The sequence below is a fragment of the Zingiber officinale genome, chromosome 7B, assembly GCF_018446385.1.
Source record: "Zingiber officinale cultivar Zhangliang chromosome 7B, Zo_v1.1, whole genome shotgun sequence".
NCBI classification, from domain to species: Eukaryota; Viridiplantae; Streptophyta; class Magnoliopsida; order Zingiberales; family Zingiberaceae; genus Zingiber; species Zingiber officinale.
In genome coordinates, this window is record NC_055999.1 from 83619773 (window position 1) to 83627465 (window position 7693).

The following is a 7693-nucleotide window of genomic DNA, read 5'->3' on the forward strand; positions in this document are numbered from 1 at the left end:
AAGATCTGAAAGCTCACATTCATTTTTCAAGAAGTATATCTCAAATAAGAACTCATTGATAGATTTTATCATCCGTTTCAATAGGGCATTGTGACACTAAAGACATAATGAGTTAATTGCTAACCATATTGATATGAATAAGCATCCCAAGATTAAGACAAACTGGTCAATGAAAACTCAAATGGTTAAGTTGTACACACAAAAAAATAATTAGATTTTCAAGTAAATGAGTGTGAGTCATGATTATTATGTGCACCAAACATCTATAGGAGTTGAAATAGTGGTTTATCATGTCATAAATTTTCAAAATTATTCTTCCTCAAAACCAATGGTGCTTACGCATGACAAATAGATTGAGTATATATCCGGTAGATTTAGGAAATTTGAGTTCAAGGACATTCCATGAAGGTATATGTTAGTTTTTTCCGCATTAACCAAGTGTTTCTACTGCCTAATAAGTATATATTCAAACGATGGACAAGAAATACAAAGGTTGGAGAAATATATACTTTAGGTGAGCAAAAATTTCATCAATAATCCTAATGAGATTTTGATGTTAAGACACTCGAGGTTATCCTATAAAGCTTTAGTAATAATTGATGATGCATTTTTAACTGATGAGGGGATAAACTACTTAGATAAATAATTCAATTGTATATATAGTAAAATTCATGAGATAGACATTAATAGAACATGTGATAATGAAAGTCAAAAAAGAAATTCATGGATAGGCCCCCCCCCCCCCCCCCTCTATTGTTGATCCTTCTTTAGTAAGGGCAAAGGGATGTGGAAAGAGATTGAAATCATCAAAGGAGACATTAATCTCAAAGTCTAGGCTATGTCATGGATGTGGTCATTGAGGTGTCTCACACGAAAAGCACAACTGTCCAATTTTGTAGCAAGGGTATGTATCTATTAATTCTGTATTTGTATTATAATTTTGTTTCTAAATTAATTGTTTTTATTAAATACTAGTAAATCTAATGATGTATTGATTTCCATATCAACTGCTATAGAGAATCATCATAACAATGATGATGACATATATGAAGAAGATTTGACAACTATAGCTGGTACTATCAAAGTTTCATTTTATTTTATTTAGTGGTTCATTGATAAATTTTAGTTTATAATTGTCTTTATTGTTTCAGATACTAACAACATGCCCTTTGAGTGATGAAGCTAGGTTTACCAAACTCTCGATGAGTAGTTATTAGTTGACAAACTTGTTGCAGTTGTTTTTGTATTGGTTGAGTTCTGAGATATTATTGTAGATCTAATATATGTAATGTTGTGGTCCATGTTTATGGGTTAGGTTTGGAGTTATCACTTACCATCACATTAGGAACCATGAATGTAGAAGGGTAATTGCAAAATATACTTTTGTTTTCATGTTATAGTAACTATTCGATAATAACTGCTACATGTTGTAGCAACTACTCGATAATAGTTGCTACAACATGGATCTCATATTGCGGCAGCTACTGTGTGTAGAAGCTACAACTTGAATCGTAAAACTTAAAACAAAGTTACACCCAACACTATAATACTGGATAAAAATAATGACAACAAGATTGATTCACTAGACCATAAATCGGACATTCCTTTATTAATTCTTTAGAAAGAACGGAAGGAAAAGTTCTAGTTTTATTATTAAATGAATAATACAAACTTTTGATTACCAGGTAATTATCAATCTCAGAAAAATAAAGATCCATAAATTGATGATTCACTAGACCATTATTAAGAGAAGCTCTAAAGAGATTTACACGGGAAGTAAGTGTTAGTGCAGTTAGCACCAATGGTTAAATCTAAATTTTGATGAATGACAAATAGATTAAAGTTAGGTATGATGTGATTTAATGTTTTTGCCAAGTGGGCAGTGTTGAAGATCGGTGGTTGGCTAGAAGGAGGTTTGAATAGACATTGGGCCCAAATCTATCGCTTTTCTATGTATTCATTAGTACAGCAGAAATATAAACAAATACAAATACGAAAACTATACTAAATACAAGACAAGAATGCAAACCAAACTCGACATGCTCATTTATCTGAGTCAAAGATAACTTACTCCTACTCTACGACTATTTATAAGGTGGAAGATCTTGATACATTGGTGGATACTCTCCTGAAAACCTCCGGTTAGCTCACGTAGCTCCTTGTGGGTGGAGAAACCTCACCATAACTCTCACAATAACACTTGAGATGCTAGGACACTTGGAAGACTACTAATAGGGGTTAACTACCTCTATTTTGTCAACCTTAACCAAGCTCCAAAGCCTTGATTATATAGACCACGGGTTTAAAAACCTACTAGTCGACTGATAAGTATACCAGTCATCTGCCCTTTGTGAAAATTTGACTATTACAATCCAACGGCTCGATATCAGTCAACTGATGACTTTACCAGTCAACTGCTCCGCATTGGCTGAGCGAATAGATGTATTCTGTTCTATCTTAGTCGACTGCCCAGTCGACTAGATCAGTCGACTGGACTAGTCAACTGGGCTAGTCAACTGCACTAGTTGATTGACAAAGTCACTAGTCGACTGGTAAACCTTAAACTTAGGATTTTACCCCGTGTATAATCTCTCAGCACTTGGACCCTTACGACTCACTTGAATCTTCCTCGCAACCTTGACCTCTTGCCTTCAAGCTTACTTCCTTTGGCTCTCGTCCCTTGGATGCATTCAAGCTCGTGGCTTGTGCCAATGTCATCCTTTGCATATGCCTAGAAGTACACTTTCCTCGGCTCTTGTCCTTGCAACCTTTTCCACAATCCCTCGGATGCTCCATCCTTCACCAGACTCGAAGCCATCAAGATGAGTCATATGTGTATCCTGTAAACTTGCATAACTCAAATACATTTATCAAATATAAGGATAAACCTAACTTAAACCCTTTGCTCAAATATCAAAACTCATGATCACATTATACCTCAAGATTGCTCCAACAATCTCCTACTTTTTTTATGTTTGACAACATGTTTAAGTTAGGAAAAACATAATAGCAAATAACAAGGCTAATCAAACATGCAACATGCATTGGAATCTATCACAAGGCTCCCCTACACCTAAGCTCCCCATTGAGCTAGGAATTTCAACACAAGGATATTTTAAAAAAAATATAGATCCGCTATATTAACAACCCCCCTAGGGTTGGCCCTATGGATATGAAGGGAGGTACATGCAGGTACACAGGTGCCAGACACATGGTGGGGTAAATTGCAGGTCATCAGTTCCTGAGAATCGACCCTTGGCCATTATGCCAGAGATGCCATGTGCCCACCATCTGTGCTACGCCCTGGGGGCAACACAAGGATATTTAAGAATATATCACAAGGCTCCCCTACACCTAAGCTCCCTATTGAGCTAGGAATTTCAACATAAGGATATTTAAGAACCTATCACAAGGCTCCCCGTACACCTAAGCTCCCCATTAAGTAAGGAATTTCTCATCCCAAAGGTATTTAAGGTTTTCCACTTAAAACTTACTTCTCCCCCTTTGACTAATATCAAAAAGCTTCCAATAATATCTCAATTATTGAAACTTGATCATCCAAACTAACCCTAAACTCGTGTATTTATCTCCCAAGGATCTCATACACCTATACGAGTTGTCCCGGTCACACTTAATGCTGAAAAATAGTTTTCAGGCTGTATCAGTCGACTGCCATAGACAGCAGTTGACTGCTCTCATCGAAATAACCCCACAGAATCATTCTGTATTCGATGAACAGTGTTACCAGTTGACTGACACCCTTTTTTAGCCCAAATAACATTTATGACTCAATTTCAGAAATATATTAAAAATTTCACAAATATCCAAAAATCTTCAAATTTTATGGAGAGGTCTATTTTACTCGTGTCTACTTGAAAAAAAATATATTTAAAAATGTACATATCTCGGATCACAAGATTAACATAAATTTAAAACTATATGGTTTAATTGAATCTTGACCTAAAGTTCTAATTTTGACTTCCTCTTGATGTATTTGTTCATACTAAACCACAACACACCCCTAGCATTGGTTTATATGACATCCAAATATTTAAAACTAATTTTCATGCAATATGAACCCAATGCCATATTTTCATGCATGAAATATAATCTAATTGTGCTAATTTCTTGGATTTGAGACTCAAGTACATCTCCAAACCACTATGGCACATTTCATGACTCATCTAAATTCTCAAGTAATATCCACTTGAGATCCATTAGCCATGAGTCCCAAATTGACTCTTTAAGCTCCCTCTAGAGCTCTTAACCTTAGCACTCTTCTTAGATGCTTTCTCCACTATGGCTAAACCACAATGGTGTACCTTGGACATCTCATCCTTGCCATAATTATATGTAACCCTAGCATATTTCTTCTCATTGGCCTTGGATAACTCTCCCTTACCCTTGGTTATTCCTCCCTTGTCATTATCATATGTCACCCTAACATATGATCTCCTTTTGGCCTTGGAGGGACCTGATTGGTATCCTAAACCCGATCTATCATTGTTAGGTTTTTGGCTACCCAATACCATACCTAACTCCTTAGATCCAACATTGAATCTTTCTAGGGCTGTCTCTAAATTATCAAGTTTTGCCTTCAAGGCTTGATTCTCCTTTTCTAGATTCCTAACCCTAGAATTGACTTATCCACCATGGAGATTCCTACACCTACCTACCTTTCTAGGCATATGTCTCCCCTTCTTGGGATTTTTGCCTAGGTTTTCCATTACCTTCTTTTCCTTAGGTAATGAGAATTTAACATGTTTAGGTTTATTATGCATAAGTATCTTAGGGTTAATTTTAAAATTTACCCTACTTCTATCATGATACTTGAAGCTAAAATTATGCATGTGCATACTATGATTAACAAAATCATTTATTCTAGCATGCATGGGAAAATAACAATTTGAATTACATTTCAAATTAGGATATACCTCCCTTAGCTTTGAAGCTTCCCCTCGACTTGAGCTTCTCTTCTTCTCCCATTTCTTCAAATGCTCCAACTTCTTGAGCTCTTCCTTCCTTGGGCATTTTGTGTGGTAGTGTCCCATTTCACCACACGTGAAGCATCTAATATACTTCTTCTCCTTGGTTCCTTTCCTATAATTCAAATTAGATTCTAAAAGAATTAAAATGAGTTTAGGAGTTACCTTCTTCTTACCCATAGGACACTTACTCTTGTAGTGTCCTTTCTCATTGCACCCAAAGTAAATAATATGGTCCTTTGACTTCACTTCAGTGGAGGTGTAACGACCCAAATTTTCTCATTACGAGTCCTAATAGTGCTTAAAAATAATTAGAAATGCTTTAGAAGTATTCTAGAGATTTTTAGAGTATTTTTATGTAATTTTTGGAGTTCATTTGGTATTTTTACCAAAAGAAACACGTTGCAAAAAAATAAAGAAGTTGAGCCGAGGTTCGAACCGGAGACCTCTAATTAAGCAAAGCCTTTAGTTGTCTCAGCTGACCAAGTGCCCAAGCGGGCGGTGCTGATTAAAGGAGTGGAAATATTTTAAGTAGTAGTAGTAAACAGAAAATAATTAGGAATAAAAAGGTTTCGGCTGAGGTTCGAACCCGCAACCTCCAACCCAGTCCACAATTTAAGCGGAGCGCAATAGCCAAGTGCCCAGCGCGGGCGGTGCTGATTAAAGAAAGAACGAAATTTATTTAATTAGTAGTTAATAACAGAAAATAATTAAGTATAAAAGAGATGCAGCCGAGATTCGAACCCGCGACCTCTGACCCGGTCAGAGATTTAGGCGAAGCGCGATAACCAAGCGTTCACCAGGTATTTCGTGAATAAATTAATAACAAACTAGTCTTAAGCCATAACAGAAATACTAAGTTATAAAGAGGGATAAGTTGATGTTCTGTTTTTCCTGTGACCTAAACCATCCTCTCCTCTCCTCTCGCTCGCGATGGCGGTGCTCGGGCGGGAAACAAAGCCGGAGCTAGGGCATCGTTTCTGGCGGCCGGCCAAGTACCAAATCCGAGGGCTTCCTCCACCATCGTGATCACCTTGGCGAGGAGAACAAGTAGATGCGAAGAAGTTGCCGAGAGCTTGAGTTTTGCCGAAGCCCTAGGAGCCTTCTTCTTCGGTAGTGAGTCCAAGAACGCCAAGGTAAGTGCTACTCACCTGCGGTAAGGGTAGTTTCGAGCTTTGATTTAGTGTTTCTTTTAGTTTTCGGAATATGCTGTAAAGGATTGTGGTTGCTTGGGAATTTAGAGTAGATCCAAGATTTGTTTTTCCCTTGTAATTAGAAATTCAGATTTTTATGCAGATTTTAATTAAACTTATAGTGCAGATTTTTATTTAAGCTTATAGTGCAGATTTTAATTAAGCCTATAGTGCAGATTTTAATTAAGCTTATAGTGCAGATTTTTATGTAAGCTTATAGTGCAGATTTTAATTAAGCTTATAGTGCAGATTTTAATTAAGTTTATATTGCAGATTTTTGGTAGAACTTATAGTGCAGATTTTTGGTGAAATTTATAGTGCAGATTTTTGGTGGAACTTGTAGTACAGATTTTTGGTGGAACTTATAGTGCAGTTTTTAAAAAAAGATTATAGTGCAGTTTGGTTAAGTATTATAGTGCAGAATTTATGTTTGCATAGTATGCAGAAATTGTGTAGCATAGAATGCAGAATCTTGATTAGTATAGTATGCAGATTTAGTTTTCAGTTTGCGATTTTGGCTTAGTATTCCAGTTTAGATCATGTTGTAACATGCTTAAAGATCTCTATTACTCTATAAAAGTATAAGCTTTACATAGGTATCAAGCTTTAACAGATTTTTAGTATGGAATAGCTATGTGTAGCATTACAGATTTTGATTTGTTTAGCATTGCAGTTTTGATGGTTTAGCATTGGAAGATCCAATTAGATCTCTAGTAGCTTAATTAGATTTGCAGATTTTATTAAGCTTACAAGTGCAGATTTTATTAAGTTTACAAGTGCAGATTTTGTTAAGCTTACAAGTGCAAATTTTATTAAGTTTATAATGCATATTTTATTAAGTTTACAAGTGCAGAATTTTATTAAGCTTACAAGTGCAGAATTTTGTTAGTATAGTATATAGAATTTTGATTAGCATAGTATATCGATTTTTGTTTATGCATTTCAATGTTAGAATTTGTTTAAACATTTCAGTTTTTAAAGAAGCATTCTTTTATTAGAGGTATTAACAAGTATAAGAAAGATAAAGAAAAGAAAGAAAAAGGCCAAGACCTTAAGTAGATCCCAAAGTCAAGACTTTAGGGATTTTGGCACACAAGGTGTTTGTTAAAATGCCGAGACATTATATATTAGAAGTAATAAAAGATAACCTAGCTCTAGGTTCAGATAACCTAGCTCTAGGTTCAGATAACCTAGTAAGAGCGAGATAAGATAAATCAGCTTATGAATCAGTATTTTCCTTTTATCAGTGACACTGTGCTGGACTCTTAGTTGTCCTTGGGTTGGGCTCCCATAGTCGTCCCTAGGTTTAGATAACCTAGTAAATCCTACTAGATTCGGGACTAGCTACCTCGGGTCTAGTTAGGGATGCACGCATAGCAAATACAGTTGTCGGGCCAATCAGCAGCATGATTATTATTTTTATCTATTATGAAAATAGTTTTCAAAACTTCACAAATCAGTTACGTGAATACATTTCAGATTCAGCATTAGCCTAGCATCAGTTTAGCTCAGTTT